We start from the raw sequence: 8541 nt of genomic DNA on the forward strand, positions 1-8541 counted from the left end.
CGGTTCTTTTCCATCTTCTATTGTTTAAAGGGTGATGATAGCCTGCCTCAAGTCCCTGTAGTTGTTCCAAAAGTCTGAACCTTCCAAAAAAGTGTTTTCACACTGCAGAAGAACTGAACCATGGCTCAGTTTGATCTGGACCGAGACGACCTCTTTTTGTCAGACAAAATTTTGGTCCTTTAGCCTGGACCATGGTCCGAGGCACCTATCACACCCACTATTTTGAATCAGACCAAACTAAAAAGTCAGAAGGTCCAGGCTGAACAAGATAGGTGTAAGAGGACCCTGAGGCTATGTCCAGACTGGAGGCAAATCGGATTTGTTTCTCAAATCAGATCTTTGAAGATCTGCTATTTGTTACTTTGACTTGACTTGACTTGACTTGACACGTCTGGCTTCACTTCCTCTGTTCATTGTTTCCCCTTGAAACAACTCAGAATCATCTGTAACAGTAAGTTCCAGATCATAAAATCTAATTGTCAAATTAATAATTGATTGGATTTAAGTCGGAATGGCAGACAAAATATTTATGGAAAACCGTTGCTGATGATCATCTTAACATCACCATCAATCATTAAAGGCCCGTGATAGATCAGCTCAACATATTACATGAGTCATTACCTGATATCATAAACTCCAAACCATCTCACTCATTTTCAGTAGTTGGTGCTGCATCTCCAGATGCCATTTATCAGATGATATAGAATGATTTGATGGAGAAACTTCAGCTTTGCACAAAATCCCTCTGTAACAAGTCAGGAATTATAGCCCAAAATGCACAACAGTATGTTTCTGAATAACTGTCCACACTAATACTACAGAGAAGGAAAAGCTTGCAGACATTATTTCGCAATTTAAAATTGTGAACCATACATATGTGAACCACACAGTCACATCAGTCACACGTCTTTTTTTCCTGAGATTAGGTTTCAATAGAAACATAACATGAAATGAAAAGTTGAGTAGTGAAAGTCTTCTTTGACCTTTCTTTTCTCACTCATAAATATTTAGGCGTTATAGTAAAGCATAAGCTTAACCAAGTGAACACACCAGAATGTTATGGAAAAAACCTTCACAGCCTGGGAATTTAAGACACTAGATATGTGATGTGTTCTAATCTAAAGCTTTCTCAAACTGGGGTAAGCTATCTTGGAACTGAGAATTCAAGGAAAAAAGGTTCAAAGGTACAGACGGCGTTAGCTCGTCTTGTCCTTTCTACACACACATACACACACTGGTTTGTTTTATACAGTGTGGGACATGGAGACATATATAAAAATATGTTCCATCTGTATGTGTATTAATAATAATGTGCCCCACATGTATAATATGTAAGTTCCAACATTTAATAAAGATAATATGTTATATATGCTCTATATCTATGCAAGTACCAAAACAAAAGAATAATATGTTAAATATATATTATGTACATGTAAGTGTATAAATGTAATAACAATAAAAATGTCCCAAATGTATTATATCAAGATAAGTGACTGTATACATAATAATAATAATAATAATAATAATAATAATAATAATAATAATAATAATAATAATTTCTCATATGTGTTTTATTTATGTAAGCATTTTGTATATAATAAATAATAATCACATGTATTATGTCTATGGAAGTGCCTATATGCAATAAGTATAATATTATGTCCCATATGTCTTATATATATATACATGTAAGTACTAATACATAATAATAACAATATTATATACAATATGTATTGTATTGTTACTGTTGGAACTGGTGAAAGACTTCTATCTCCAAAAAGGTAACTTTACAGAAGAAGGCAAAAACTTTAACTTTTAGTAAGATACAATGGAGAAATCATAATTTCCAGGTAATTTTGGAGCATTTCTGTTCAATCTTTTACCATGAAATTTTGTGTGAGAAATAGAATTGTTGCTCTCCACAAAGATGGCCTAGGCTATAAGAAGATTGCTAACATGCTGAAACTGAGCTATAGCATGGTAACCAAGGTCATACAGAGGATTTCCAGAACAAGTTCCAGTCAGAAAGGCCTCGCCAGGGTCGAACAAAAAAGTTGAGTCCACATGTTCAGTGTCATATCCAGAGGTTGGCTTCAAAAAACAAACAGCCAGCATTGCTGAGGTTGAAGAAATGGGAGGTCAGCCTGTCAGTGTTTAGATCATATGCTGCACAATGCATCAACTCAGTCTGCATGGCCGTTGTCCCAGAAGGAAGCTTCTTCTAAAGCTGATGCACAAGAAAGCTCACAAACAGAAGATAAGCAGTCAAAGAACATGGATTACTGGAACCATGTCCTGTGGTCTGACGAGACCAGTATGAACTTGTTTGGCTCAGATGGTGTCCAGGATGTGTGGTGGCGCTCTGGTGAGGAGTACCAAGAGAACTGTCTCTTGTCTACGGTCAAGCTTGATGGTGGTAGCATCACGGTCTGGAGCTGCATGAGCGCTTCCAGCACTGTTCATTTATATATATTTATATAGATATATGAGAATGCCTTTCATGTAATATATAGATTGTCGCTGTCGGAATGAAACTTTATTTTCATTGTTTTTTTGTTTGTTTGTTATTTCACGATGAATAGAACAATAGAAATCCCCCAAAATGACTTATTCCATTAACTGTTATTTAAAATCAATAACATTTCTACTTTATCCTGTTACCATTTTGGAGATACACGGTTTTGTAACATGTCTCATATGTATATTAAATATGCATGTAACTGTATATAATAATTATGTAATGTTCTGTATGCAGGACTGTATGAAAACATTTTGAGCACTTAGCTCTGGTGCTGTAAAAGTTGCAAGATTTTTTTTCAAAAATTATGCGTCTCAATAACTGTAATGAAGTGTAATTTTAACTGTGAAAAGAAAACTGGAAAAGTTTTTTTCATGGTCATGTTGTGAAATTCATTTTCTCCATAATTATGATTTACCACAAGCAGGCTCTATTACCAAATAAGGAGCTCATAACACTATCAGCAGTAACATGTATTGCTGGATTCAACCATTTTTAGTATTTTGATATTTTCTTTTACCGAATCAGTTAATTCTCCAAAACAGGCTAAAGATGGAAAGACAGCACATCCAAAAGTAGTGCAGGCGTACCTCTAACAACAGAGACGTGTTGAGGTGGACTTATTTTTAAACTGTAAGCACTGCTGGCATTAAATATGATGTACTGTCCCAAACGAATCAAATTTCGGGCATTTTGATGTTTGTATTTTACAGACACGTGATTTTGTTTGCTAGGGTTCTTATTTCCTGATGGACTACAACTACCGTAAGCACTATAACTAAACCTGCACAATAGCTCACATAACTACGCTTGAAGTAATGACTTGGCCAATGTGAAAACAATGTTTAATACAACACAAACCTCATAGTTAAAATAGCCCATGAATAACTGTCTATACATAACTGAATAGAACTTCTATGAGCACTTGGAATGGAAATGTGCACACATGGTGGTCTATTGCACGTATACAATAAGTGTGACCTGAGCAGTTAGGAGCACTTAAATGGTCAGCCATAACTTCTCGATTCACTAAGGAACATATATGAGATGAAACACCGAATTCCCTCAGTCATCCATCACTATCAGAAAGACCAGAGAAAACATTAATGATGTGCCACCTTGGGTGGTTAAGCTGCATTTCCAAATCAGTGCAATAAGTAAGAAGCTTAAAACAACAGGAGATGTTAAGAATCTGCCGGAAGAGTCCGCATGTCTGTACACACAGTGAGAAGGATGGTTCAAGTGGACAAAGAATCTCCAAGGATCACAGAAGGAGAATTACAGAAAATAGTTACGTCTTGGGGTCAGAACATCCCACCAAACTATAACCAAACACCACCCACATAACCACAAGTTGTTAGAGGGTGTTGCCAGAAGAATGCCTCTTCTATCAAGGACCAACAAACTCAAGCGCCTACAGTTTGCCAAAGGTTGCTGGAACTTTCCATGGGGCCATGTTCTTTGGTCAAATGAGACCAAAACAGAAGTTTTTTTTGCCAACAATCACCAGAGGTGGGTTTGGAGTGGACACAAAGACAGCCATGCAGAAAAGTACCTCCTCCCCACAGTGAAGTATGGTGGTTGATCTGTGATGTTGGGGCTATTTTTCTTCTAAAGGCCCTGGACGATTTATTTGAACACATGGTATGACAGACTTTGTCAAGTACCAGCAGATATTAAATCAAAACCTGACTGTCTCAGCCAGGAAGCTTAAACTGGTCCATAGTCTGGATTTTCCACGTTGTTGCTCCAAAAAAGGGGAAAGAAAGGGCCGTCTTTCCTGAACTTCATCCTAAACCTAATCCTAATCTTAACCTCAGAAATGAGGAAGAAATGATTTTGCTCTTTCAGTTTTAAAAAATGAAGCAAGGCTTTTATAATGAACACTTCACAAAGTCAGGACCATTTTACTGGCCATTTTTGCCCTGAAAATACACAAGAACACACACACACGTGCACATACACAAGCAGTCTTTTCTTCTCAGATTTGCTCTGCTCTCCCAAAGGCCACGCACTCTTTTCCTCCAGTTTGATTTCCCCCACTACGTCCTCTTTGAACTCCCCCTACATGTGCGCGCCCTAATCTCATCCCTCCACAGTTGGTGCTTGCTGGTTTTTTCCCCTTCCATCTCTTTTGTTTCAATAAATAAACAAACAAACAAACAGACAAACAAACAGACCAATAGCACGAATCTCACTGAAGAGCTGTAAAAAAAAGCACAGCAGAAGTGAGAAAGAGAGAGGAGGAGAGGAGCGAACCAGTGCAGTGCGGCACGGGGCAAACTGTACAAACAGCAGAGCTGGTTAGGGATGATTTTTAAGTGCTTGCAAGATCTGGATAGATAAATGCCTTTGTTCATCGGAACTGTTGTTTCATTAGCTTCATTTTAATCAACAAATCAGTCTGACCGAAAAACAGGAACTGGAAAGGTGGTTTTCCACCGGAAGTCCTGAATTTTTCAGCAGAGTGTGTGACGTACATCATTACGTATTACATTACATCACGTTATAAACAATAAAGCAACAAATCCCATAAACTGGGCAATGCTTGATGAGGACAATGTTGAGGATTGTTGTTAGGCTCAAAACACAGTGACAACATACAGTACAACAAAATACAGTAAATTCAAAATTATGTAGACATCCCTTCTAATTTCTGGTCTCAGCTATTTCAGCCACACTCATTTCTAACAAACAGTGGTACTGCCAGCTTGCCAACCAGTCATTTCATCACATTTCTGCCCTGCTAAAGCTGCCCTGGTCAGCTATAAGTGCTGTTAATGTGAAGTGGAAGTGTCTAGGAGCAACAACTACAAATCAGTCAACCACACAAGCTGTCTGGACAAGTGATGCTCCACTGAATGCGCTACAGTACGCTACAGTGACAAGGCTACTTCAATCATCCGCCTAAGCAATGCTACATCACAGCTACATGGCCACAGAGGCTGGTTGATTAGGCAACACTGGATTGCAGCTATGAGGATGCCTGGACTGGTGGTGTTCGACTGCAAAGCTGAAAGCTGTTTCACGGCTTTACATTATATTCTTCAAAAATTTTAATATGTAGCACTTTTTTGTTGTTCTGAGGTTTTTGGCCTTGTGGCTATTTTATAGGTTTTCAAAAATGATCAGCATATTTTTTTTTGTTTGGGGAGGGGGGGGGGGGGGTGCGGGTTATAATATCCTCCCCAATTTAGTCATATCCAATTCCACCCATTAGTTAAGACTCCCTCAATCAAACAATACCACCATCACTAAGAAGGCAAAGGCAAACACAAGCTTCCTTGCGTCATGTGAGGCCAGCCACCCCAACTTTTTGAAATGCTGCTCACACAATGTCATTGTACAGCTGAACACGCTTGGAGGAGAACAATAATCACCAGTTCTGTTACATCAGCCTTCTATGCTGGCTAGCATCACACTGAGTAATTGGTGGGGGGGGGTATGCTACCCACCCACAGAGAGTAAAGCTAGTTGTGTTCTTGTGGACTCACCAGGGATCAGACTCACAATCTCCTAATGATAGGCCAGTGCTTATATGGTTGTGTTATATTGGTTTTAGAGAGTAGCAGAAGGAAAGCAATGATTTAATAATAATTACACTGTTCCATTACAATATCAAAGGTAATTAGTGATTTGTAATTGATTACTCTTTTTTCAGTAACTACCACAGCACTGCTGATGTAGGATCACGCTGAGCTTGCTCAGGCAGAGAAGGTGGTAGAGTCATGAAGTACACTTTTTAGGTTGAACAGGCATTTGTTTTTACAGTGCAGGGGGAAAGAGGTACGGGGGGGGTCGGGCGGCTAGTGGGTTGGCACCAAAGTGGCATGAGTTGGCAGGCTGGGGAATGAAACGGGCACGCTCTCAGACATCTGTTTGCACACAGTGGCCATTGGCATGGGGGGTGGAGGTGGAGCTGTCATGAGGGACAAGAGCACACTGTAAAAAGCATTGTCGGTTCAAGCTACAAAAATCTGTGTGGTAACAAGCATGTGAACCGCTTTTTATTCAAGAGGATTCTTTCATCGTTGCTCACCTGCCCAAACGAGAGAACCTTCAATCATTACATTAAGGCTACTTTTGTGTTTTTTTGTGTTCAATTTTTCTCATTGAAATTTCTAATGGGAAGTCATCAGTGTGTGTAAGACAATGTGGGAAGAAAGCATCTTTTACATTTTGCTGTGTTTCTCATTGTCTGATATCAAAACATATAAAAAAAGAAATGAGGGCTCCAAACTGTCAGTACCCTGCAGAATCTAGTGTAGACTCCATGTAATTCATTGTGCCATTAAGTAATTATACAGTTAAGTTGTAGGTAACTGAGTATGTTATTATAGTATATTATTACATTAAAATAGTATAGACCAGGGGTCGCAACCCAAATGTTAAGAAGAGCCATTTTGTCACTTCAACAAAAATCAAACCACTTTGATATCCATAACATTTTATGTCTATTTACCATCTTGGCCATAAATGTGTCTCAGTACGTGCTGGTGTCCTAGTATAGGCAAAAAAAATACAATATATTAGAAAACCCAGACTTGCTCTTTAGTTTAGCTATAGCTGCTTTTCACGCATCTCTGGCAGGAAACTTTTCCTAAAAAGTAGAATAGTTTTATGCAAAAACGTCTTTTAACATTCAATTTTTGTCCAAGGCTGAACTCAGCTTCTCATTCACCAGCTCCTTGTTGAATCTTCCTGTTTCACCTTAAATGGTGGTTGAGCTACAAGACTGTTACTGCAGCACTACTTAAGGTGGAATGGAACAATTTGAACAAGAAGCACTTTTTAGTGTTTACCAGTTTATCATTGCAGATTAAATGTATCAGGAAACCAGCTGGAGTGCTTATAAAAGCAAGTAAATCAATTAGTCTTGAAGTTATTGATGTTCATCTTAAATCTTTCACTGGGTGAGACTGTTGTCCGCATTGCATATGGTGACCAGCAGTCTGTGCGTCAATCCTCAGGGTTAAAGATTGAATTAGCAGATATAGGCTACATTAACTCCATCATTTACGACCATATCATTCCGAAAAACTGTCTTAGAACAATCAGCAGAGGTTTATTTTACTGCAAAGAAAAATTATTTTAATTTTACCTAAAAATTTACTTAATGAAAGCTGCATGTTGCTGACCCCTGGCACAGCAGAGTCACTATCAGTATACCATGGAGTTTAGGTGATGTGACATGATGCTAACATTTCTGTTGTGTATTAAATTAATATTTTCTTTACACTAGATTGCAGTGAATTTGCAGCATATTCAAGACTTATTTTATTCATTTTCCCAGGCATTGACAGTTTGATACAGTATAGTCTTAATTTTATTCATTTTTTGTTGCATCAAAAAGAGAGAACTATTACTTATGTTAATATGTATTTCAACATTTTAAAAAGCACAATATTTTATAATAACTCTATAGCCCCAAGCTAATATTTTAGCTTTGAGCTAATAAATATGTTTTTCCTCCCTGCTCTTGATTTTGAAATAAAGATGAAGCGATATTTTCAAAGGGGTGGGGGGTCTTCCCTCATTGTGGGACTGCTCATTTAGTTTTTATTATATGTATTATATATAATACAATTGTCACGATTGGCCCCTCCCAGTCTCCTCATGTGCTTGTGTTTATCTTTTAATCCTGTCCATGTGCTTCTTTGTTTGGTCTCCTATCAGTTCTGCCCCTTGTTTCTTGTCTCCGCCCTTGATTGTTTCCACCTGTTTTCCACCTGTGTCTTGTGAACCCTGTGTTTTCCCCTGTCTGGTTGTAGGTCTTTGTTTGAATTGTTGTTTGGATGTATGTTTGATGTAAGGTTTGTGTTCGAAGTGTATGTTTTGATTGAAGAAGTTTTGTTTATTTCTGGCCTGTTTGGAGTTCTGTGTTCTTTTTTTTGTCATGTCTGTCCCTTCTGCTCTACGTATTGGCTCTCTGACCATGGACTGTTCTGACCCTGATTTTGGATTTGCACTTAATAAATCTCGCTTGTCTCCGCACATCGTCCGCATGAACGCTCCCAGCCGTT

The sequence above is a fragment of the Pygocentrus nattereri genome, chromosome 24, assembly GCF_015220715.1.
Source record: "Pygocentrus nattereri isolate fPygNat1 chromosome 24, fPygNat1.pri, whole genome shotgun sequence".
NCBI lineage: Eukaryota > Metazoa > Chordata > Actinopteri > Characiformes > Serrasalmidae > Pygocentrus > Pygocentrus nattereri.